Source organism: Eubalaena glacialis, chromosome 12, assembly GCF_028564815.1.
Source record: "Eubalaena glacialis isolate mEubGla1 chromosome 12, mEubGla1.1.hap2.+ XY, whole genome shotgun sequence".
NCBI lineage: Eukaryota > Metazoa > Chordata > Mammalia > Artiodactyla > Balaenidae > Eubalaena > Eubalaena glacialis.
This window is the reverse complement of record NC_083727.1, coordinates 40,135,243-40,162,595: the sequence shown is the minus strand read 5'-3', so window position 1 is coordinate 40,162,595 and position 27,353 is coordinate 40,135,243. Positions and strand designations below refer to the sequence as shown.

The 27,353-nt window shown below is 34.9% G+C and overlaps 1 long non-coding RNA gene across 1 annotated transcript in view; it reads right to left on the bottom strand.

Moving 5' to 3' along the window:
• LOC133102562 (uncharacterized) overlaps positions 1–27,353 on the bottom strand; it is a 149,509-nt gene that overhangs the window by 44,151 nt on the left and 78,005 nt on the right. Inside the window, exon 2 of the long non-coding RNA XR_009702991.1 lies at positions 1,059–1,203. This is a non-coding gene — a long non-coding RNA (uncharacterized LOC133102562). The remainder of the gene's footprint in view (positions 1–1,058; positions 1,204–27,353) is intronic.

Below are 27,353 nucleotides of genomic sequence, written 5' to 3'. Positions count from 1 at the left end.
TGCCCTTTTCCTCTTTTTCCATGCCTGTTTTGGACATTTTCCAAGATTTTTTACACTAGATAAATGAAATGCTATATATGAAATACCAAACCCAGGTTCTAATATATAAAAAGTGATCAAACAAACAAACAAACAAAGTGATCAAATAATGTAAGTTCTTTTTGTTCTCATATGCTCTTCTTTTCCCAGTGATACCATCTGTGCTCATGGCTTTAATAATCAATTCCACATAGATGAGCCTTACATTTCTGTCTTCTACTGACTTTTTCTCCTTAGATTTACTCCTCTGTTCCTACCTGGACCAGCTGTTAAACCTCAATTCTTCCTTTCCTTGCCCTTGTCCACATACCACTCCTCACAACTTCTGTGCAAGTCCTCTGACTTTTTATGGTACTGGCTATATTTTGATCATTCATGAATTATCAGAGGTGACTTTCACTCTTTGTTTTCACCTATAAAAGTCACTAGGTCCTGGAGGATCTTAATGTCTATCACACTCATGTTCTCTTTTAAATTCTCAACTTACTAGTTCAAAACTGTAAGCATTCAAGACTGGGCAATTGCTCATAGATGGAACAACTTCTCATTCCAAATCTATGCTTCCAAAATTTTGTTGCCATTAATACTACATTAATCTTTCTATAAATGTGGCACATTTCTTTGATTATGCCAATTCTTTTTTAAAAAACACTTTAAAAATTCTCCCAAATACAAACTCAATACCTTTTGTAGAATTTATCAACTCATGTTTATAGACTTATTTTTGATAATTTTAATTCTTCCACTGTATTATAATAAAACTGTTATTAAGAGTTCCCTGGTTCTGCATTGTTCTTTCTTACCCTGTATTTCCCTCCATGAGAGATTTTTTTCCCCAATAATCATCACTGATTGACGTTGAACCTATAATTCAAGGCTTAGTGTATGTACCATTTTCTGCAGTGAGTGACCTTATTTGATTCTCAGGCTTAGACAGCAGGAAACATTTATAACAGAGCTTTTTGTTATTCACAGCTTCTGCTGCAATGCCTTCCACCTTGTAAGGAACTACTACCAACCTGATGAATGTAGGGACACGTCTGTCCTTGGCTTCATGCAATTGTTATCCTGTGTGCTCTAGAATAAAGCCCTTTGAGAGAAGGGACTTTGTCCTGTCTTTCATGTTTCATTTCTCCACAGTTTCCAGGAATATACCAGAAACATCTAAAAGAAAGGGAAAGAATTTTATTTGATTGTTGGTTTTGAAGACAGCAGACAGTTACCTCTCACAGATAGAAATATGAAATGACAACTAGCTGCGGTCAGAATGAGCCATGCCCAGAGGTCTAATTTGAGTTATCAGAAATGCAATTTCAGCAACAGGAGCAAGAACCACTGTAACCACCACAAGATTTGAGCAAAATATGATAGGTCTTGCACTCATAATAGCCCAGCACTTGTGATAAAGAAAAATCTAAACAGAGGCCAAGAAGAGAAATGGTCAGAAGAGAGAAAAGAGTCACTTGGTGTTGCTGATGGAGGGTTTCTGAACTGTAGCTGGTGCTAAAAGGAGCTTAAACACTCACCTCAGCCCTTCAAGAACAGATTTATTAATATTTTTTCCACAGCTGTAGAGATGAATGAGATGAATGTACAGGGGGAAAAAGATTTTCCTTTTCTGGCACACTTAAGACAAATGCTACCACAATGCTTTGATAGTAATTTAGTGAAGTGTCTCCACCCACTCTTATCTTGGTGATAAGAGGCTTTTATGAGGTGATTGATATGGACTGCAGTATTTATTTTCTTAGTATTAATTTTTTTATTCACTTCCTTTTTTATTCTCCTCGGGTAGTATTTAGTTCCTGATCAGTTCTACAGAAATACCAGCTTGAGAAATAGTTTACTGAAAATGAGCTTTAGCAAAAGCATTCCCAGGATCAAATCCCAGCTCCTTAATTAGGGTAATAATAAAGATAATGATAAACAAAATGAAAAAAATATATAAACAAAAATTATACCAGCTTCTATTTGTTGAACACTTACTTTGCATCAGTCACTGTGCTGAGGACTGTGTATTTTTTTCTTATTTACTTTTTATTTCAGGCCTGTGAGGCAGGTATTACTATTTGCATCATGCAGAAGAAGAAACTTTGGCTCCAAAAAAAGTTTTGGTCCCAAACTGTGTGACTGCAAAGCCCATATTCTTCATCCCTGTGGTTTGCCCTTCTGACTCTACATTTGTCTCTTAATTAACTTTTCTGAACCTCAATCACATTGTAAAGCAGGGTCTAACCATAAATCTTGTTGTGATTCTGAATTTTGTGCATGGGATTTAAATTTAGGATATTTTACTCCATATTTGAGAATTTCTCAACTTTTTACCTCACTGTACTGTTTAGTCCTGGATTATATTTGATACTCATGAGCAATAACAAAAGTAAAATAAAATGCAAGTTATTGGCTCCAAAAAAAAAGTTACTTAACTGAACTTTGTAAGCACTTAAATAAACTTAAAACTTTCTAGGACCATATAAATATTCTATTAATATGTACTCATAAAGTTTACAAATTCAGAGCAAAAATTTTCTTTTGGAAGGGGAAGTTGCTCATCAGCAATATTTAGTCAGAATCATAATTTGAATTCTAAGACTAATTAAGACTGTTGTGGTAGTTAATTTTATGTGTCAACTCGCCTGAGCCTCAGTGCCCAGATATTTGGTCAAACATTACTCTGGGTGTTTCTGTGAGGGTGTTTTTGTATGATATTTACATTAAAAAATGTGGACTTTGAGTAAAGCAGGTTGCCCTTCATTATGTAGGTGGGTTTCATTCAATCAGTTGAAGCCTTGACTCGAACAAAAGTGTGACCTCCACCCCATGACCTCCACCCATTACATTTGCAATGTAATCAGCAAATTACCTTTCTGATTTTACAGCAAACTGCCTTTGGACTTGAACCACAAGTCCTTCCTGAGTTTCCAGGCTGCTTTCCTCCCCCATCAGATTTTGCACTCACCAAGCCTCCAGAGTCACATGAGCCAGTTCCTTAAAAAAATCTCTCTCTCTCCCTCTCTCTCTCTCTCTCTCTCTCCTTCTCCATATATGTATAATATCTTGTTGGTTCTGTTCTGTTTCTCTGGAGAACCCTGACTAGTACAGGCTGTTAGAGCAACTTGAGGAAACATTTCATGATTATTTTGAAATTTTGAAATGAAAAGTCTTATTGAATTAGAAATCATTTTGCATTACCATCAGAAATTTTGAGGTGATACTGATCAATGAAAGAAAAGAAAGAGCTGTTAGATTTAAGAAGAATTGCGTATAATAAGGACCATGTAAGTAGCTCAAGTTATCCAAATTCTGGTTAATGATGAGAAAGTCATTTTCATCAATATAAAAAGAGTGATTAACACAGCTCTGTCATTAGCTACTTTTTGTGAGACCAATGTTTCTTACAGATTGATCTGTCAAGATTTCAGAGAGGTCATCATTAAAAAGTCTTGATTAGAAATTTGGTGAAGCCACTTGAGACATAAATTTTAATATAAAAGTTGTAATCTGTTTACAGATTTTAAAATTTTAGTAGAAAAAATTTAAAATATTTTATTTGAAAGATTTATACAAGTAAAATTATTTAGTTTCTTCCCTAACACTTTGTATTTTATTTTTCTTATTGTAATTATGTGACCTAGATAAAATGTAATGATTTTTTTAAAAAGTCCAGTATCAATGTAGACTCTTCAAATCCCTCCACTTCAGGGTATCCCTGTGAGCCACTTAAATATTATGATTTTAATGTGTTGTAACATTAAAAATGTTGGAAGCCAGGTTAAAAAAACCTGGACTTTCTTCTAAAAGCAATAAAGAATCATTGAACTTTATAAAACCCAAAGGGCATTAGAGATTTGTCCATAATTCTGCTCACCACACTGTATCTAGGTGGCTTTGAGGTTTTATTCCAGGAAGTACTTTACATATGTTTCATGCTTTAAAAAGCTTTCAGATACAATAGCCTCATTGTAATGAACAAGAGGAAGCAAGATTAGATACATGGAGACCTTTTGGAAGGTTGTTGTAATAACCCAGATGAGAGATGATGTAGTGTGAATCAGGGTAGTGACGGTGGTGATGGGGAAAGGTAGAAAGCTTTGGGAGATGTTTGTTAATTAGAATCAATAGGATTTCTAATTGATTTGATGTGAGGAGTTACAAACAAGGAGGGAGGAATCCAATTTCTGGCTTGAGTAACACAAATCGGCAACAGTCTATAAGACGAGTTCCATATTACCCGACTGTGGTGTAGAATGACACTTACACTAGTCCTCACCTCCTTCATTCTCAGAGCTTGGTGGTGACCCTCAGGTCCTTTCTCAAAGAAACCAAGGAACAAGAAAAGGTCATTAGCTCTTTAATATTTTCTCCATTGACCTAAAAAGAATAAGAATAGTTTTTGACTTCCTCACAAATTCCCATAGATCTTCCCAGAATTCTGGATCACGTAAAGGGATTATCCTTTAAGACTATCAGACCTAAATGTAAGCAAATATGTTGTGTTTCCTGATCTAAGCTGTATTTTACTTAAGTGAGAGCCTACCCCTTAATTATTCCCACCTACCTCCATCACATTTTGTATTACTACCTTTTCTTTGTGTTCAGTTAAGGAACTGGAGGGATCCATTGTGCCCTTGTGGATGCCCTCTTCAGGAAAGACAAAGATATTAGGTAGTCAGTAAAGAAGTAAATCAGAACAATTCAAAATGTAGGGACATTGGAAACTACTTGCTCCATCGCCTTTATTTTATAGGCAAGAGAATTGTGGCCCAGAGGTAAGGTACAATGGGCTGAGGCCAGAGGATGATACAGGACAGAAAGTGAAAGAAGTTTACCAGAAACATAAATGTAAAGGGATTAATAAGTCAGATCAATTCATCCATCTTAACAACTGCAATATTTCACCAAAGTTAAGACACCATCAGTTGTAAGACATGAAAAAAACTACCAATTAAATTATAATAGGGCACTAACATATCTTCATTGTAAGATATATCCCAAATTCAGATTTGTTAGTATTCAAAATAGATAGTTGTCTTCAGATTGATAGGCCCCGAAAGCCAAGTTGTCAAGAAAAATGTCTATAGTAGATAGTAGCATTTTTACCCTTCTTTTAAAAGTCAAGAGTCTTTTAAGCACTAAGATACACAATCAGAAATTGTATACAACTTTATCCTTCAAAAATTCTTATTTTTTCTTTTATTATAGAAAAATGAACTCACAAGTCTATGTTTGGGCTCATTCAGAATTTTAGTTACAAGAAAAAATTATAATGATAATGATAATTATATATTTTTTCACATGCAATGACTATAAATTCTGCCATATTTTGGAAGGGGTCACAAACCACAGAAGTTCTGCATTCTCCTTTATTTCAAAGTTTACAGCATTAGTTAGGACAAGTCTAAGTAACTCTGGAAACACTTGGATGGTACAACATGCTCACTGATTTTTATTTTGTAAGCATCCCTTTACACATGAGTCATTAGAAGAATTTCTCATTCTAAGTAAATGTAATGAATTATTATTGTCATAAGTCAAAAATGGGAAATGAAAGCACATGCTCTATATTAGAAGAAAGAGGAAATAAGAAGGTATGGGGTGTGGTGAAATGCATACCTAAACAGGTAAATGTTATCCAGCCTTCTTAAGTCAGAATTCTTTTTCTTTTGCAGTTAGATTCTTGCATGATATGTATGGAATAACTTTTTCAGGGGTGTAATTAGAAATGAAACATTAAACACACCTTCCTGCAACGTGGCATGACTTCCACCTAAGAAAAGTAGCATAACACAGTGTAGGTTTTGCTTCAAGTAGCCAGATCACGTGACTCTTCCAACAGATTAATATGGTTGGGCAAAGCATATTTTAGATTTGTCATAAGAGATTATCATTTGTCTGCTCACCACATTGTGTCTAGGTGGCCTTTGGGTTTCAATGCTGAAAAGCATTCTTCCTATATTTCAGAATTTAAGAGCTTTTGGAAACATCAACCTCATTGCATTCTTAAGAGGAACATGTTGTACTAAAACTCAGAAAATTATATAAATATTTTTTCTTTTAAATTTTTATTTAATTTATTTAAACTAAAAAAACACAAAGCTGAAAACCAAAAACCAAAAACAAAAACAAAAAACCCAGTTCACTCATTTCTCCCATCCCTCACTCCCTGCTTCTTGCAACCAACGATCTATTCTCTGTATCTATGAGCTTCTTTTTTTGTTTTTGTTTTTTTTTTAGATTCCACATACAAGAGAAATCATATAGTATTTGTCTTTCTCTTTCTGACTTATTTCGCTTAACATAATGTTCTCAAAGTTCACCCATGTTGTTGCAAAAGGAATGATTTCATTCTTTTTTATGGCTGAATAAGATTCCATTGTATATATGTTCCACAATTTTTTTATCCATTTATCCATCAATGGACACAGGTAGTTTCCATATCTTGGCTATTGTAAATAATGCTACAATGAACATGGGGATGTATACCTCTTTTCAAATAGTGTTTTCATTGTCTTTGGATAAATACCCAGAAGTGGAATTGCTGGATTTATACGGCAATTCTATTTTTAATTTTTTGAGGAACCTCCATATTGTTTTCCATAGTGTTTGTACCAATTTACATTTCCACCACCAGTGTACAAGGATCCCCTTTTCTCCACATCCTTGCCAACATTTGTTATTCGTGTTCTTTTTGATTATAGCAATTCTAATCAGTGTGAGGTGATATCTCATTGTGGGTTTGATTTGCATTTACCTGATGATTAGCATTGTTGAGCATCTTTTCATGTACCTGTTGACCACTGCATTTCCTCTTTGGAAAAATGTCTATTCAGTTCTTCTGCTCATTTTTTAATAGGGTTGTTTGTTTGTTTTTGATGTTGGGTTGTATGAGCTATTTATAGATGTTGGATATTAACCCCTTACCAGTCATATGAATGGCAAATATTTTCTCCCATTCAGTAGGTTGTCTTTTCATTTTGTTGATGGTTTCCTTTGCTGTGCAAAAGCTTTCATGTTTAATTAAGTTCCATTTGTTTATTTTTGCTTTTGTTTCTTTTGCTTTAGCAGACAGATTCAAAAAAATATGCTACGATTTATGTCAAAGAGTGTTCTGCCTATGTTTTCTTCTAGGAGATTTATGGTTTCTTACATTTAGGCCTTTAATCTATTACATTTAGGCCTTTACATTTAGGCCTTTAATCTATTTTAAGTTCTTACATTTAGGCCTTACATTTAGGCCTTTAATCTATTTTGAGCTTATTTTTGTATATGGTGTGAGAAAATGTTCTAATTTCATTTTTTACGTGTAGCTGTCCAGTTTTCCCAGCACCACTTATTGAAGAGACTGTCTTTTCTCTGTTATATTTCCTTGCCTCCTTTGTCATAGATTAATTGACCATAGGTTAGTGATTTTATTTCTGTGCTCTCTATTATGTACCATTGATCTATGTGTCTGTTTTTGTACCTGTACCATACTGTTTTGATTACTGTAGTTTTGCAGTACAGTATGAAGTCATGGAGTGTTATACCTCTAGCTTTATTCTTTTTTCTCAAAAGTGCTTTGGCTCTTCAGGGTCTTTTGTGGTTCCATATAAATTTTAGAATTATTAAAATAATTATATATTATAATAATTATAATAGAGAAAGTATATTATAAAGTATAATTATAATAGAGAAAGTATTATTATAATAATTATATATTATAATAATTATAATATAACAAATATAATGAGTATTTTATTGAATTCTTTGGTCAATGAATGTTGGCAAACCCTGTGAGCTTCATGGTATAGCCTAGAAGAGGGCAATGAGAAAACTGATGACCTGCAGAACTAGTCGGACCCCTTTTTGATTGACTGAACTGAAAAACCATCCAGGTTTTATTATACTTCACACTCTGCCTCTTTTTTGGAGCCCTGGGGCATTTGTCATATAACAGTATTCACATGTGTATTCACTATTCACATTTTAAGATATTCTGAAAAACACCATAGCAACAGCACTTCAAACCAACACTCCAACTCAACACCTATTCTCAGTCATTGATGCCAGTGAGGGTTGGTTTATGGAGATGTGAACTTAGAGTCTTTTACATCAATGTGTGTATATGAGAATCAAGACTAGTGGTCGTGGACAACTTTGAAACATCATATTTAGCAGTTTAATGACTTTAGAGTTTGTGTGGGTGTGTTGTCTTAATTTATTTGGGTATTTCAATTAACTTCAAAGAAAGGGATGAGATTTTTCAACCTATTGAAAGGAGACATGGGCTAAAGAGTTGAGAAACACATTTCCTATTTTATACGGGCATAGGATTAAGTCCAGTTATTTTCTAGTCTACAAAGGTGAGTGGAGATGGAGCACAGATTGTTGCAGTGTACGCCGTATTGCAGTTACAGTGAGAAAGGCTGAGCCAAGGTGAGGAAGGCTGAGCCACTCTGGCCTCCTGGCCATGCTTCTTAGGTCATTTTGGTCTCTAGTAGAGTATTGTTGCACGTTACACAGCTTCTCCTTTCATGTATTGAACTAATACTTCTAAAAGAATTTAATTAAAATAAATTAAATTCCTTTAGAAGTATTCAGTTGAAATAAATTAAATTTCTAAGTGCAGAATTATAACTACCACATTCATCTTGAATACCCACCATGCAGGTCACTTCATACTCAGGGCTATAGACAGTGCTCCTGAGCTTTGTCCTCAGGGAGCTCACTAGGAAATGTAGAACATTATGGAAATAAAGACCGAGACCTAGACAGGTACAAGTACAATACCATACCCTTGGCTCATGTAAAGTATATAATAGACCTGAAGCTGGAAGAAGTATTTGTTGAAATATACACTCACTTCTGGACTTCAGTAATAAGTGAAGAAGAAAAGAGTGAAAGTATAGAGAATTGCTTCAACATATAGAAAGAGGCATCAACAGGTTTTGCAAAAGGCTTGTAAGACAGTTTTTTAAAAGTATATTTTAGCTCATAAAGTTATTTTACATATGTTTATAGAGAAATATAAAAATAGTTTTAGGCCAAATATTCATGGACAAATATATTTAATAAAGTGAGTATTTTATTATAATTTGGGCCGAAGATGATGTTATTTTAGTTTTTGTGAGTGACTGCAGGAATAACTTCAACCAGTTAAGGGATGATAGTAAGGAATAATCACAAATTATTGCAGATCTAATGGCATACAATTGATAGCATTTTCCAAACTTGTGACCTAAGCTATGTATCTGTGAGTGACAGATAAGTATCTCACATTTTTACTTCAAAAGTTCTTCAGACAGAATAGTGTTTTTCAAGGGTCCTTAGCAGTAGAATCAGTAGTTAAAATCCATATCCTTTGTATCACACTATCAGGAAGAGAATAATTTATGGCTAGACATCCTGAACTGCAAGTCAGGTTCCTTCCAGACACATCTGTGAGCCAAATAGAAATGAAAAGAATTTCACTGTACTGTACATAATTTGACTGAGGAATAAATGGAAGATTTATTCCTAATGTTTTCTTTCTCTGTTCACACTTGACTATATAACATGGAATGGGAAGGAAGTTCTAGTTTTATAGTGTCCTGCTTACAATCATCAAAAGCAATGGTCTATATTTCCAAAAAAGGACAGTCATCACTCTTTCAGCTAGTAGAGAAAACATTTAAAATTTTTATCTTAGAAATAAGCACTCCTACATGAGCATGTTTCTTTCCCAATGAACTTCAGCATACTCTGTGTATTAGCCATCCTTGCTGTTGAGTAGAGAAATTGCAAAATTTCTCCCACATACCCTTAATATTTACCACTATTTCAAAAGCAGAAGAGACTGCCAAGATAGCTTAATCTAGCAAGTATTGAAACAAACCCACCAGAAGAGAATCATTTTAAAGTATAAAATAATTAAAAATAGTATTGAGGAAAGAAAGGAAAAATATTATGTTGTCTGTTCTGGAATTTAAAACAAGATGGCAAATGACTTTTTAAAGTTGTTTACCTTGAGAATTATACATTCGTTGGGAAGTTGGGAAGACAATAGAAAGAAGTACCATGTCTTCTTCACTCAATTTCTCCAATAGTTACATCTTACATAACTGTAGCATTATATCAAAAACAGAAAAATTGACATTAGTATAATGTGTGTGTATAGTTCTATGACATTTTATCACATGTGTAGATTTGGGTAATGACCAACATAATCAAAATACAGAACTATGTCATCATTACAAAGATCTCTTTCCTCTCACTACCCTTTTATAGCACTCTCCTACCACCATCCGTAATCTCTGACAACCACTAATTTGTTCCCCATCTCTATAATTTTGTCATCTCAAGAATGTTATATCAATGAAATCATACAGTATGTGATGTTTAGACATTGTTTTTCACTCAGAATAATGCCCTTGAGATTCATCCAAGTTGTTGTATTATGAATAGTTCATTCCTTTTTATTGGAATAAATGTGCAGGACTGCAAGTGCTGGGTTGTATGATAAGTGTATGTTTACTTTCTAAGAAAACTAAACTGTTTTTCAGAGTGGCTGTACCATTTTACATTCTCACCAGTAATGTGTGTGAGATCCAGTTCCTCTGCATCCTCGCCTGAATTTTGTATTGTCACTATTTTTACTATTTTTACTTTAACTGTTCTAATAGGTGTGTGGTGCCGCCTCATCATGGCATCATTAGCATTTTGCTAATGCTAATGATATTGAACACATTTTCATATATTTGTTGCCATCTGTATATCTCCTCAAAGAGGCTAAGTCTATTTATTTTAACTATATTCATAGGATACCAAATGATATCACAGGATACCAAGTGATTTCTTTAAGTAATAAGTACATTTATTAATCAGATATATTAGGTTTCCTGCAGAGGGTCCTTTGTGACATAATCTCAGGAATTGTATAGAATAAAGATTACAGTGCATATACAATCCTATAATTAATGACTATTGGTGAAATTTAAGAAACACTTTCAAAACAGTAAAATGTACAAGTAATATGAAATTCCCCAAACAAAATGAAACAAATGAAAAAATTAAACCCTCAATGTTTTCCAAATAATTTAAAATAATAAGTAAGCATATAATTGTAAGAGAACACAAAGAAAATGTGTAAAACAATATTTTGTCTGAAAAAAGCATTTTGTACAGAATAATATGATACAATGAATATATTCATAATAACCAGAAGATGATAAAAGATAATTATTTAATCTAATTACATTTCTATACAGGATTAATTTTTAAGTGCCTTTCTTTATCCTTGTGTTTCCTTTTTATTAACAACACAAAGATAGCTACTAAAAAGTATTAATACACAATGATAAGTAGACTTATCACAGGGAAATCAAATGTTGACATAATAGTTACTGAAACTATACTTTCAGTGTAGTTGATAATTCTCCTGAACAATTGAATTAACTTGGGTGAAAGTATTCATTCAACCAATATTTACTATGTACCACTGTATATGTTTATTAAGCTAGTACTTTCAAGGTTCTTTGGATTCATGGATAAGTGAAACATATTCCCTGACTTTAAGAGACTTAAAATACAGTAGAGAGAAAAAGAATTATAAAAAGTTAAGTACACTGATATTTCCTTGATATGTTTAAAGAAAAAAAGTAATATTTTATTGTCCAAGATGGTTAACCCTCTGAACTTATAATAAAACTATTCTGAATATTTATTTAATAGTGTTCACTTATATGGTACTTAATTACTAATTTATTCTAACTTAGAAAATTTTAAATTCATGAAGAAATAGCAAAATGAGGGAAAGATTAAGAGATGGTAGTTGAAAGCAACATTCTGTACCTGATAGTTATGAATTATAATCTGTTTTTTTGATCTATAAATTTCTCCAAAAGATTTGATTTGGTTACAGCTAATGGAAATGCAATGTATATAATGTTGTGTCCTATAAACATTTACATATTTTGATTATTTTATAACTAAATGCTTCTATAGATACTAGATTTTACATGTTATATAATGGTATGTTATAATTCAAGATAGTACTGTAATATTAGAATTCATACATTAGACTGTGGATAGTCGTTTCCCCCAAATTTGATGTGTTTTTCAGACTGAGGACCCCAAGAAAGAAAAAGTACATGCATAAAATAATAGTGTTCCCTATACGCCTGGAGGGATCTTACAGGAAAAGAATGAGAGGAATTGTTCCTAATTTTACTCAGGACCAAATACAAAGACATGAAGAAAAAAAAAAAAAAAGATGCAATTTGGATAGAAGATTTCTTGAGTGTTTCAAATTTGAAAGGGATAAATGAAGTATGTTAAAAATATCAACCACTTTGAAAAATATCTGAAATAGAATTTTCCTTGTAAAGGTCTAATGAGCCAGGAAGACAGACTAGATTCCTTCTCAAGGTCACTCTAACCTTTAAAGAATCTATGTCTTCTCTTCTCTAAGAACAGAACCTCCTCCTCTCCTACCTGGACCCTAATCAGGGGAGGTAATTGACATTCAGTGACTGCTTTCTTAATCTTAATACTATAATAAACAGTGCCATCTACTGACTAAATTATATTATTGACTACCTCCCACAAGTAGTAAAAACTTGTGGGATTGTAAATCCTACTGAGCGATTTGTTATATTCATTTACATTAGTCACATGTTATACATACTTACTTATAGCTATGGGGAGTGTAGATATAGTCTGTTTTGATCTTCTTGGTTTTTTCTTTTTTTTCTTAACAGATGAGAAGATTGAGATTCAAAAAGATCAATCAATTTGCCCAGAATTTTGACATAGCATTTTTCAGTGAACACCACTGTGAACTGAACCCTGGGAATGGAAGGAAATTTGACACTTTGGAGATGGAAATCAATCTGCAATGTTGTCCATCCATTGGGAAAAAAATCTGACAGATATGATTAATGACGAAAGTATAAAATCAATATGGCAAGGCAAGTTGGGAAACTGCTGATGTAAAGGTTTGGGAGAAGGAAATGCTCACATGTAGGCTTAAGTAAAAATAATGAAAGAGGAAATACTAAGTTAAGGCTATTTTGTTCCTTTCTTCTTAACAACAGAGAGTTGGAATTATTTGATGATTATTACAGAAGCTTGATTTGCTCTCACAAAAGCATGATATATAAAATGAACTCATTTTGCTACTAGACATTTCCCATCAATACCGACCTATAGCTCAAGAACTAAAATAAGTATAGTCATGACTTTTAGATTTACAGCAATTAGGCTGAACAAAACAGAACCAACGCAATGAATATTCTCCCATTTTTTCATTATTAAGAATTAAGCCATGTTTGGTTTGTATTTGTGCCCAAGACATAAGTTATTTCTCTATTAGATCACCTCTAAATATTAAATTCAAATGGACTCATAGTTTTATCCTTCATAGCATTTAAGTGCAGTGTTCATCTTCAAGCAAGGGACTTAAATATTTATGAAGTAGGTACTGGTGGAAGGATAGTCTACCTTCTCATTTAAGGTAATAAGTTATCAGGCAGATTACAATAGATCCAGGTATTTTGTTGTTATTGTTTTTAGACTCATACAAGTTTATATAAAATGTGAGAATATTTTTAAAAATATACACCAAATTAAGGAACTTAGTGATAATCAACAGCAAAATTAATCATATTAGAAAATATTTCCAATCATAATAGTCAACTTTTATCCTGATATCTTCCATCTTTTAAACTTAGAAGAAACTAAAAGCACTGAAAACCCAGGTTTGACTTTAATTTGAGACCACGTGACCATTTAGGGTTTCAGAATGTGGCTTTCTTCGCTACCCATATCCCAGCATTTTTCCATGAGTCAAACTAGAGTCTCCCAAAGAACCAGAATCCACCATAACTAAGATACTGATGGTAATAACATAACAAAAGCACTGGAGAAAAGTGCTTTCAGAAGGGGTGTGCTGCCCTAAGGATATACGTGGCATTGAAAGTGATTTGGGGACTAAAGACAGAGACTCGTGCTGAGGGCACATTGCAAGTCTCCACAAAGATGTCCTTTTGGCACAGGATGAGGATAGAACTCAGAACTGTTGACTGCAGCAACTGGAGCAAATCCTGAAACCACACAACCATTTAATAGAACACACAGATACTTGTTCTCTGTACATGTATATTGGGGTTTGGATAGGATTTCAAAATAGTTCACACTCAGCATCTTCTGTTTCCAAGATCTTATTTGATGACCCCTTCTCTTTCCATTATTTGATCAGAAGACATGGAAAATGTGACTCTTTCTATTTCACTTTTCTGTTTATCTCAGAATTAAGTTTTATGCTCTATTTGCCATCTATGCTGTTGAATTTGTGTTCTGTGCCTTTTTTAACCCTACATTGGCAGAAGCTTTAGACCCATTTAGATGATATTCATTTGCAAGTGACAGATGAAATCAGAATAATACAGTATGAACCAGTATGAACATGTTCCTACTTCTTGCTTTCTCTCTATTATGGTGAGCTTCTCCAATCCTCAGGCATCCAAAACTGAATGAGATATTGAAGCATACACACTTTTACAGAGACAACAGTAACAAGCAGTGCAGAATATTAACTCTGAGAAAGTAAGATACTCCATTTATTCTCATTGTTTTATTGTTAACCACAAATGAGTCATAAGGCAATTTTAAAATTTAGAATGCACATACAATTTTCCATAAAAGCATAGTATTTGCCATTTTCCAGGACACACGACCAGGGTGATAGAAGTCCATTTTCAAAGTCTCAAATTCAGATAACAACTCCCTAATATATAGGCAGAAGAGTTTTTCCGCCATTAAATCTCTGAAGTTTTTTTTTTTTTTAATAACAGCTAAAAACTTAGTATATATTTGAAAATCTTGGTCCTTTAGTGAAAAATCTCATTGAAGAGTGTGCCTATGTCATTCCAGAGAGAGTAGCAATAGCAACCGTCCATTCATGCAGGACACATGGCTCATGGTTTTAAAATCATTGACTGAGAGACTAGTCATTTTCCCCCCTACTTTATTCTTATTACTCCTAAAAGGTGATATTTTTACTAAATCCAAAGTCAAATATATAGGGGGAATCTGTTTAATTTTACATATGTGAAAATTCTGAAAGTGAGAGATGGGATTCTTAATGTGCTTGTTTTCGTTTAGGAATAACTTCTTTGCTAGACACATACTCTCTAATCATCTAGCAAATTAGCAAATGCAATTCATGAAAGTAATTCAAAGTGAAGTTAAAATATGTGCAACAATTATTTCCAGCTTATATACCAGGTGACTAAATGTGTGACGTATAATAGGATCTCGCTAATTATCTAAGCAGCAGACAGCAAAGCTCTAAAAAAGTAAATTCTCTACTTGATTCATGGCCCACAACTACAATTTTTTAGAGTAAATCTTGGAAGTTGTTGAAAATTACAACCAAGAACCTGCCACTAACCATGATAACAAACCAGGCCTGAGGATCTTGGATTAGTTCTAATTCCCACTGATTTGGGAGAAGAAAAAATCCATGTCCTGCCCACCAGCGCCCCCTCCTAATTAATTACCTCCTAAAGTAGCCTGAGGAGGAAAGAACAAGGTCAGTTGCTGCTTCAGCCACCCCAATTCTTTAGAGCCCAATCCAAGGAACTACCTGTATATCCAGGTCTACTATAGTTTTGAGAAAGATCTTAATAGAGATAGATTTTAACAATCTCTTCACTTCTGTCAAATAGAGCTTGGAAATAGGTTTCAAAATACAGATTCCAGTGGTCCCATCAGGATGCTTGTGCTCCGATGTACCACCTCCACATGATCTCTCAGGTGGATATACCTCTGTTTCCGAGCATACCTGGGATGGAGTCATAGGCACACAAAGAAAGCCCATTCAAGGGAAATCTGACACCATTCAGAATAAGGCATCAGCTTAGGTTTTTCTCTCCTTAGTTCTTTAGTCTATCCATCTAAAACAGAGTCCTCATTTGAAGACCTGCCTAATTCCTGACATTTTCCTTTCCTCAGGCACTGTATCTTCTTCACATATTTCTCACTGCAATAGGAGGTCTTTTATAAATAGGATGAAAATGTAATTTAATATTTTTCCAGATGACTTTTGAGAGTGGAAGGGAAAGATATTAATGATGACACCAGGATAATAAGCATAACCCAGGGCTGCACAAGCAAATCAGGATATATAAGCACTCATTATAAGCCTGTAGGGTTTTGGGAGAAGAAATGAAAACACTATGGTTGGGTCAAATGCTGCATGGTGGATACCTTCCTATTACTCAAAGCCCACTCCTTCATGATTCTTTCTTGTCTTTCACTTCAAATGCTCCCTGGCAAAGGGATCATCTGCTATATCCAGCTCTCAGTTTTGCAATTAATCTATCTTACATTTACCACAAGTACATTATACATACGCTGTCCTACATGCATTAGGAAGACATAATAGGAATAATGAACATTGTAATACTGCTGATTTGTGAGAGTATTATGGGTGTTCAAAACATTGACCAAGGGCTTTAGAAATAGGCTAAAGTTTGCTTGGAATTACTTATCAAAATTCACTTGACAGTGTCTCTTGTATTCTTTCTGGCAAAGGGTCTTATACAGACTAGTGAATGCTTAGCATATTGTTCATTCAGAGAATCATCATCATTATCACACAGATTATCCTGTAAGATTTTTTCCTTTAAGTTTGAGTATACTTTAAATATAAATTTTCTACTACATGTTTTTCATTCTAAATTTTAAAAGGTAGGTTTTGAAAACATGGTTGCATTTGCCATCATGCAATTTTTTCCTTCAGTTTCTAATGGTTAGTTGCCATATACCCTTTGTAGACATTTTGAACTTCTTTTAATAAGTACTTTTAGGAAGTTATGTTTAAAAAAAGATGAAAATCAAAACCACAATGAGATACTGCTTGACACCCATTAAGATGGCTATGATCACAAAGGCAGATAATAACAAGTATTGACAAGGATGTGGAGAAATCAGGACCCTTATACATTGGTTGTGGAAAAGTAAAATGGTACAGCTGCTTTGGAAAACATTCTAGTAGTTTCTCAGTTAAATATATAGCTATGATATGATCTAGCAATTCCACTCCTAGGTATGCACCAAGAGAAATGAAGTCATGTGGACACACAAAAACATACACAAATGTTCACAGTAGCAGTATTCCAAAGAGCCAAAAAGTGGACACAACTCAAATGCCCATCCATCAACTAATGAATGGATAAATAAAATGTGGTATGTACATGCAGTGGAATATTTCTCTACAGTAAAAGAAATGAAGTACTGATATATGCTACAACATAAATGAACCTGGGAAGAAGTTTTGCACTAAATGAAAGAAACCAGACACAAAAATAATCATACATTGTGTGATTCCATTTATATGAAATATCCAGAATAGACACATCTATAGAAACAGAAAGTAGATTCATAGTTGCCTTGGAATGGAGGATGTGGGGCAGTTAGGGAATGACAGTTAAGGAGTACAGGTTAATTTGGGGGTAATGTAAATGTTCTAAAACTGATTGTGGTGATGGATTCATGACTCTGTGAATATACTAAAAACCAGTGAATTGTATGCTTCAAAGGGGAGAATTGTATGGTATGTAAATTATACCTTAATAAAGCTATTTTTAAACAGGGTAGCTAGAGTATTTTGTCTTACAGAATATTAAGTCAAGGACACATTCACAATTAAGAGATGGGCACAGAAAAAGATATAAAACTAAAATAACAGTGCAGTTAAGCCAATTACTAGTTAAATCATGAAACATACAACTCAGTAAGAGGTAAATTCTAAGAGACCCTCACATAGAAAGAATGGCCCAAGCTTGTGGAATTTAAAATCCAAGCAGAGATCCATCAGAGGGCAGACAGCAGAAGCAAGAAGAACTACACTTCTGCAGCCTGTGGAACAAAAACCACATTCACAGAAAGATTGACAAGATGAAAAGGCAGAGGGCTATGTACCAGATGAAGGAACAAGATAAAGCCCCATAAAAACAACTAAATGAAGTGGAGATAGGCAACCTTCCAGAAAAAGAATTCAGAATAATGATAGTGAAGATGATCCAGGACCTCGGAAAAACAATGGAGGCAAAGATCGAGAAGATGAAAGAAATGTTTAACAAAGACCTAGAAGAATTAAAGAACAAACAAACAGAGATGAACAATACAATAACTGAAATGAAAACTACACTAGAAGGAATCAGTAGGAGAATAACTGAGGCAGAAGAACGGATAAGTGACCTGGAAGACAGAATGGTGGAATTCACTGCTGCGGAACAGACTAAAGAAAAAAGAATGAAAAGAAATGAAGACAGCCTAAGAGACCTCTGGGACAACATTAAATGCAATAACTTTCGCATTATAGGGGTCCCAGAAGGAGAAGAGAGAGAGAAAGGACCCGAGAAAATATTTGAAGAGATTAGAGTTGAAAACTTCCCTAACATGGGAAAGGAAATAGCCACCCAAGTCGAGGAAGTGCAGTGAGTCCCATACAGGATAAACCCAAGGAGAAACATGCCGAGACACATAGTAATCAAATTGGCAAAAATTAAAGACAAAGAAAAATTATTGAAAGCAGCAAGGGAAAAATGACAAATAACATACAAGGGAACTCCCATAAGGTTAACAGCTGATTTCTCAGCAGAAACTCTACAAGCCAGAAGGGAGTGGCATGATATACTTAAAGTGATGAAAGGGAAGAACCTACAGCCAACATTACTCTACCTGGCAAGGATCTCATTCAGATTTGATGGAGAAATCAAAAGTTTTACAGACAAGCAAAAGCTAAGAGAATTCAGCACCACCAAACCAGCTCTACAACAAATGCTAAAGGAACTTCTCTAAGTGGGAAACACAAGAGAAGAAAAGGACCTACAAAAACAAACCCAAAACAATTAAGAAAATGGTCATAGGAACATACATATTGATAATTACCTTAAACATGAATGGATTAAATACTCCAACCAAAAGACACAGGTGTGATGAATGGATACAAAAACAAGACCCATATACATGTTGTCTACAAGAGACCCACTTCAGACCTAGGGACACCTACAGACTGAAAGTGAGGGGATGGAAAAAGATATTCCATGCAAATGGAAATCAAAAGAAAGCTGGCGTAGCAATACTCATATCAGATAAAATAGACTTTCAAATAAAGAATGTTACAAGAGACAAGGAAGGACACTACATAATGATCAAGGGATCAATCTAAGAAGAAAATATAACAATTATAAATATATATGCACCCAACATAGGAGCACCTCAATACATAAGGCAACTGCTAACAGCTGTAAAAGAGGAAATCGACAGTAACACAATAATAGTGGGGGACTTTAACACCTCACTTACACCAATGGACAGATCATCCAAAATGAAAATAAATAAGGAAACAGAAGCTTTAAAAGACACAGTACACCAGATAGATGTAATTGATATTTATAGGACATTCTATCCAAAAACAGCAGATTACACTTTCTTCTCAAGTGCTCACGGAACATTCTCCAGGATAGATCACATCTTGGGTCACAAATCAAGCCTCAGTAAATTTAAGAAAATTGAAATCATATCAAGCATCTTTTCTGACCACAACACTATGAGATTAGAAATGAATTACAGGGGAAAAAACGTAAAAAACACAAACACATGGAGGCTAAACACTACGTTACTAAATAACCAAGAGATCACTGAAGAAATCAAAGAGGAAATCAAAAAATACCTCGAGACAAGTGACAATGAAAACACGACAATCCAAAACCTATGGGATACAGCAAAAGCACTTTTAAGAGGGAAGTTTATAGCTATACAAGCCTACCTCAAGAAACAAGAAAAATCTCAAATAAATAATCTAACCTTACACCTAAAGGAACTAGAGAAATAAGAACAAACAAAACCCAAAGATAGCAGAAGGAAAGAAATCATAAAGATCAGAGCAGAAATAACTGAAATAGAAACAAAGAAAACAATAGCAAAGATCAATAAAACTAAAAGCTGGTTCTTTGAGAAGATAAACAAAATTGATAAACCATTAGCCAGACTCATCAAGAAAAAGAGGGAGAGGACTCAAATCAATAAAATTAGAAATGAAAAAGGAGAAGTTACAACAGACACCACAGAAATACAAAGCATCCTAAGAGACTACTACAAGCAACTCTATGCCAATAAAATGGACAACCTGGAAGAAATGGACAAATTCTTAGAAAGGTATAACCTTCCAAGGCTGAACCAGGAAGAAATAGAAAATATGAACAGACCAATCACAAGTAATGAAATTGAAACTGTGATTAAAAATCTTCCAAAAAACAAAAGTCCAGGACCAGATGGCTTCACAGGTGAATTCTATCAAACATTTAGAGAAGAGCTAACACCCATCCTTCTCAAACTCTTCCAGAAAATTGCAGAGGAAGGAACACTCCCAAACTCATTCCATGAGGCCACCATCACCCTGATACCAAAACCAGACAAAGATACTACAAAAAAATAAAATTACAGACCAATATCACTAATGAATATAGATGCAAAAATCCTCAACAAAATACAAGCAAACAGAATCCAACAACATATTAAAAGGATCATACACCACGATCAAGTGGGATTTATCCCAGGGATGCAAGAATTCTTCAATATATGCAACTCAATCAATGTGATACACCATATTAACAAATTGAAGAAAAAAAACCATATGATCATCTCAATAGACGCAGAAAAAGCTTTTGACAAAATTCAACACCTATTTATGATACAAACTCTCCAGAAAGTGGGCATAGAGGGAACCTACCTCAACATAATAAAGGCCATATATGACAAACCCACAGCAAACATCATTCTCAATGGTGAAAAACTGAAACCATTTCCTCTAAGATCAGGAACAAGACAAGGATGTCCACTCTCACCGCTATTATTCAACATAGTTTTGGAAGTCCTAGCCTCGGCAATCAGAGAAGAAAAAGAAATACAAATTGGAAAAGAAGAAGTAAAACTTTCACTGTTTGCAGATGTTTCTCTATACATAGAGAATCCTAAAGATGCCACCAGAAAACTACTAGAGCTAATCAATGAATTTGGTAAAGTAACAGGATACAAAATTAATGCACAGAAATCTCTTGCATTCCTATACACTAATGATGAAAAATCTGAAAGAGAAATTAAGGAAACACTCCCATTTACCATTGCAGCAAAAAGAATAAAATACCTAGGAATAAACCTACCTAGGGAGACAAAAGACCTGTATGCAGAAAACTATAAGACACTGACCAAAGAAATTAAAGATGATACCAATAGATGGAGAGATATACCATGTTCTTGGATTCAAAGAATCAATATTGTGAAAATGACTGTACTACCCAAAGCAATCTACAGATTCAATGCAATCCCTATCAAATTACCAATGGCATTTTTTACAGAACTAGAACAAAAAATCTTAAAATTTGTATGGAGACACAAAAGACCCCGAATAGCCAAAGCAGTCTTGAGGGAAAATAACGGAGCTGGAGGAATCAGACTCCCTTATTTCAGGCTATACTACAAAGCTACAGTAATCAAGACAATATGGTACTGGCACAAAAACAGAAACGTAGATCAATGGAACAAGATAGAAAGCCCAGAGGTAAACCCACGCACCTATGGTCAACTAATCTATGACAAAGGAGGCAAGGATATATAATGTAGAAAAGACAGTCTCTTCAATAAGTGGTGCTGGGAAAACTGGACAGCTACATGTAAAAGAATGAAATTAGAACACTCCCTAACACCATACACAAAAATAAACTCCAAATGGATTAGAGACCTAAATGTAAGACCAGACACTATAAAGCTCTTAGAGGAAAAGATAGGAAGAACACTCTTTGACATAAATCACAGCAAGATCTTTTTTGATCCACCTCCTAGAGCAATGGAAATAAAAACAAAAATAAACAAATGGGACCTAATGAAACTTCAACACTTTTCCACAGCAAAGGAAACCATAAACAAGACGAAAAGGAAACCCTCAGAATGGGAGAAAATATTTGCAAACGAATCAACGGACAAAGGATTAATCTCCAAAATATATAAACAGCTCATGCAGGTTGATATTAAAAAAACAAACAACCCTATCCAAAAATGGGCAGAAGACCTATATAGACATTTCTCCAAAGAAGACATACAGAAGGCCAAGAAGCACATGAAAAGCTGCTCAACATCACTAATTATTAGAGAAATGCAAATCAAAACTACAATGAGGTATCACCTCACACCAGTTAGAATGGGCATCATCAGAAAATCTACAAACAACAAATGCTGGAGAGGGTGTGGAGAAAAGGGAACCCTCTTGCACTGTTGGTGGGAATGTACACTGATACAGCCACTATGGAGAACAGTATGGAGGTTCCTTAAAAAACTAAAAATAGAATTACCATATGATCCAACAATCCCACTATTGGGCATATACCCAGAGAAAACCACGATTCAAAAAGACACATGCACCCCAATGTTCATTGCAGCACTATTTACAATAGCCAGGTCATGGAAGCAACCTAAATGCCCATCGACAGATGAATGGATAAAGAAGTTGTGGTACATATATACAATGGAATATTACTCAGCCATAAAAAGAAACGAAATTGAGTTATTTGTTGAGACATGGATGGATCTAGAGACTGTCATACAGAGTGAAGTAAGTCAGAAAGAGAAAAACAAATATCGTATATTAACGCATATATGTGGAACCTAGAAAAATGGTACAGATGATCCGGTTTGCAGGGCAGAAATTGAGACACATATGTAGAGAACAAACGTATGGACACCAAGGGGGGAAAGCCGCGGGGGGGGTGGGGGTGGGGGTGTGCTGAATTGGCGATTGGGATTGACATGTATACACTGACGTGTATAAAATTGATGACTAATAAGAACGTGCTGTTTAAAAAATAAAAAAAAGTTATCAAATGTATTCTATTGGAAAGAAGCAAAAATAGACCATGTTTACTGCCTAAATTAGATAATAATTTAATGATATTTAGCATGTATTGCAGATGTATTTATTATTGCAGATTGTATTTGCTTTATAAAAAAAAAAAAATCCAAGCTGAGTAGTAATATAAAGATAAGTTGCTAGAGCTCTCATGGATCATGATAACTGGGCAAACCCTACTAGATTTTTTCCTGACAGAAGTTCTGTTAAGCCAAAAGGTAGAAATCATAGTTGAAAAATAAAGGCTGCTAATGAGTATTCACATAAGAACTTAGTTTATCTTCAATTTAAGATAGTGTTTATGAGTGCAAGACATGGAATTTAAAGCAGCTTGGGCTTGAATCCTCTGTGACTTAAGAGCTGTGTGACCCAGGACAATGTACTTCACCTCTCTAAGCCTCAGTTTCATCATCTCTAAAATAATATGTAGCTTGTAAATTGTTGTAAAACAAACAAATGCTCTTGGCTTACAGCAAGCAAAAATTTGCTGTGTTTACTCATACTTTCAAAAACATCAGATATGGGCAGTCATAGTTTGAAGCATCTTTCCTCTGGCAATAAATTTCAGGCAAACATAGGAAAGTAAGCACAAAAGTCTGGAAATGAGACTGAAACTTTAGCGTCCAGTTGCTGTGTGATTCCATCTGTGATAGTGAGGATGAAAATCTAAAAAACACTGTAAATGATACAATATCTCACTCAATGGAAAATTATACCAGTCACTCTGATGTTGGAGAACCATGAACTAGGGTCATGAAAATATTTCGGTTCTCTGTGTATTAAATGAACATTTGTACGTATAATATTTCGCCATTTGTTGTGTGCTCTGATCTACTTTTAAATCTTGTAAGAGTATATTTTCTATTTTCTTGTGCCTTAGTTTTATCTCATCGATTACTAACTAGTTTTTTGCTTCATTCCCAGGTTTTATTGTTGGAAGAAATCTAGGAAAATTTCCATTGTATCCTCAGGAATAACTGATTATGATTTCAAGTTTCTGAGATTACTAATAGAAACAATGTATAAAAAACACACAGTGTTCCCACTGATTTATAAATTATTTTAATGAGGAATATATTCCTTTCCATTTTGCAAAATAGTAAAGCTGAATATTGGCATAGAAAAATATTTATCGCTCCAAAATGATAAAGTCAATTCTTTTTTAACATATACTCTGAATTCCATATAGGAAGGAATATCTACTAACACAGTAAGGAGCAGTTTCCATGGAACACAAAAAGTCACGAGTGTTAGATCTGTATTGGAGTTTTGGGGTTGAATTTCTGCTTTTCCTGCCTGCTAACTGGGATTCTGGAGAATTATCTTGGTTGTATTATCTGTATAATAATAATAATGATAATGATAATACCAGCCTAATAGAGTTTCTGTGGACTACCCACAAGGGGGTGTCTGCAAGCTGAGGTGATCCTGGAGGGGCTGAAGACCGAAGGGGGAATCCGGGTGGTGCATCTTCACCTCCACCACTCATGCTGCATTTGTCATTCTTTCTTTTATACTTTTCGTTCCCTTATTCAACAAATATTAATGTGTGTTTTCCATGTGCCAACCACATTCTCAAGTTCTGGGAATTTCACAATGAACAAAGCAAAGTCCTTGTCTTGAAGAAGCTAACATTTTAGAAAATGAAAGACAAACAATAAACAAATACTCAATATGTCAGGAAAGTACTGGTGTTATGCAGAAAACTACTTCAGGTTAAGGTGAGGAAGTGACATCTGGAGAAAGTGACATCTGAAGGAATTAAGGGAGAAGCCACATTTATATTCAGACAAAGAGCATCCAGGCGGGAGGTGCCCAGAATGCGAAGTACTTGTGCTCTCTCAGCAGGAGAGGCCACGCAGGACGGTTGTAGGATAACAGAGAGAAAGGTAGGCAGAAGCTGATTTCTGAGTTGTATTCCAAAGTTCATATTTTGGAAACTTAGATTTTTTTCAGTAGTTTCCTGAATTTCTGCCCAAAACTTACTCTTTTATCCTGACAAGGGATATTTAGTTTGGGATTTGATGATTCCTCCTATTTATATGTTGTTCCATGGACTTGTCTGTTTACAAGCAAGGGGCAAGAAAAGTCTCTGTAAACAATGATTGTGATTTTACTTCACAGCTGAAGACTCCCAGATGTTTGCTGTGTTTTCCACTTTCCTGAGAGAGGTTTCAGGTGCATCTGCTTGCCGAATTAATATTTTACATTTCATTTTCCTTTCCTTGAAGGATTTCTGTTCTCTTGAGAGGTTTTATTTTTAATTATTTTTCTTTATATTCTTAGTAATGGTTATTTGTGATGATTGTGACATCTAGCCTGGTACACAGTACCTTATAAAATTTGTCACACTAGCAGACCTACTGCTAAACAAAAACAAAACAAAAAAAGGCGATGCTATGCACTCTAATTAGGGGGAAATGAGTCATTCTTTCTAGTGTTCTTAGAGAAACCAGGTGGTTTTATCATAAATATTCTACTTTAACATATGTAAGGCATTATGCATCACAAAGGAGACAGGCAAACAAGATCAAAGTTGTAATCTTCAACTTGTACCAATCAAGAGAAGCAAGAACAGAAGACAGGGTGGGATCAGGTATCCTCAGGGCACAAAGAAAACTATTGGGTTGGCCAAAAATTTCGTTCGGATTTTTCCGTAACATCTTATGGAAAACTGAAGGAACTTTAGGCCAACCCAATAATTCACTGAATTGCAGAGTCAAACAAACACCTTGCCCCCAGTGCCTGTAGCAGCACAAGAATAAACCTAAGCCAACTTCAGCTGCAGCAGCTTCTCCAGCATCTGAGTTCATAACGGCATATTCAATTTTCCTGATAGCCCCCAGAAAAATGGTTCTGAGAGCAACGGTGACTCCTTCTCACGCTTTGCTAGAAGCCTCAGAATTTACAGCAATGTCAGTGGAAGTTTAGACTTTTATTTTACCAGAGATAAGGAAAGCAATAGAAAATGAGGGGAAATACTGCATCAGATTGAACTGAATTAAAAGCTGGAGAATATTTTCTTACGAACCAATATATTCTTCTCCCTGAAAGCAGGCAAAGGGTGAACTGGAATACTGTTCCTTTCCCACCTCTCTTTCATTAGAGAAGGACAGAAAATCTATATCTTCCCTTGAAGGCAGAGCAAGCACTGTTTGATACATCTTGAGGGTCCTGATATGAGCTGAAGAATAATCAGCGTTCATGTATAAGCAGTAAAGTCCTCAGCCACTGCCTTGCAAGTAGCCTATTAGCTGCTGACATTTAATATCTTATTTTCATTTTCCTATGAGGAAGAAGAATATAGAGATTAGAATGACCCTCCATCCATCCACAGCAAAGAAATGAAAGACTGGGGCCAAAAGAGCTTTCTAAGGCACTCAAATCAAATTAAAGCTCTGAGCATGTAACCAAGACACTAGTGTAATGGGGGGTCTCTAGAAATACTAAATTTTTATTCCTCTTGCGTTCCACGTGTTCCTTTCTTTTTCTGACTTCTAAATCTTTTCTTGCCTCTAGTCTTCAGTGAGATAAGATGCTGACAGTTTAGTACAGTGATATGGCTTGGAGAGTTAAGAAGAACTTTATCAGGATGTAGGGCCCAAAAATGAAGTGAATTTGATAGTTGGAGAGGAAATGCATATGCCAGCCAGAAGAAAAAACAAGAGCATGCCATACAAACAAAACAGAACAGTGTGTGTGTGTGGCAAGGTTATGGTGAAAGGCAAGGAGGTTGTAGACGGTCTAGGCAGGAGCGAGGAGCCTTAGTGTGGATGATAATTCTTTGTATGTCTGTGTACTCCTTCTCTGTATATTCTTCCCTTTCAGCACGGTTGCAGTGTAACTCCACTCCTTAGTCCCAATTGATAAGTCTAGTCATCTTCTGCTCTGAGATGCGCTGTGTTCTTGTGCTAAGTATTTTAGATGGAGGTGGAGAAGAAATAAACAGGAATCTTTTCTCAGTGCCTGGTCTATAAGATGTAAAAGTCATGTACCATCAAGAGTCCTTTGCAAACAACTGAAATCGTTCTATTAAGAACAAAATTTACTAGAAAGATACTGAGGACATAACAGAAGCATAGGGACAGGTGAACAAACTTTGGGAAACATATAAACTTGAATCTTTGGATCTAGTATCAAGACCTTAGGGACAGACCATCTCTTTATTGTGCTGCAATTGGGTCACTCAGAGCCCATCACCTTCCTTCTTCATTGTCTCCCCTCAGGACATACATTTCTACATTGAAAGTGTAATTGCCTTAGCTTTTAATAACACATTAACCACTGTAAGGTGGGATGAGAGATGGGGAATAAAGCCAGTCCTGTGATTGCCATTCTAGATAAATCATGTGGAACGGGAGAGGGTCAGACATACAACCAAAGAAGG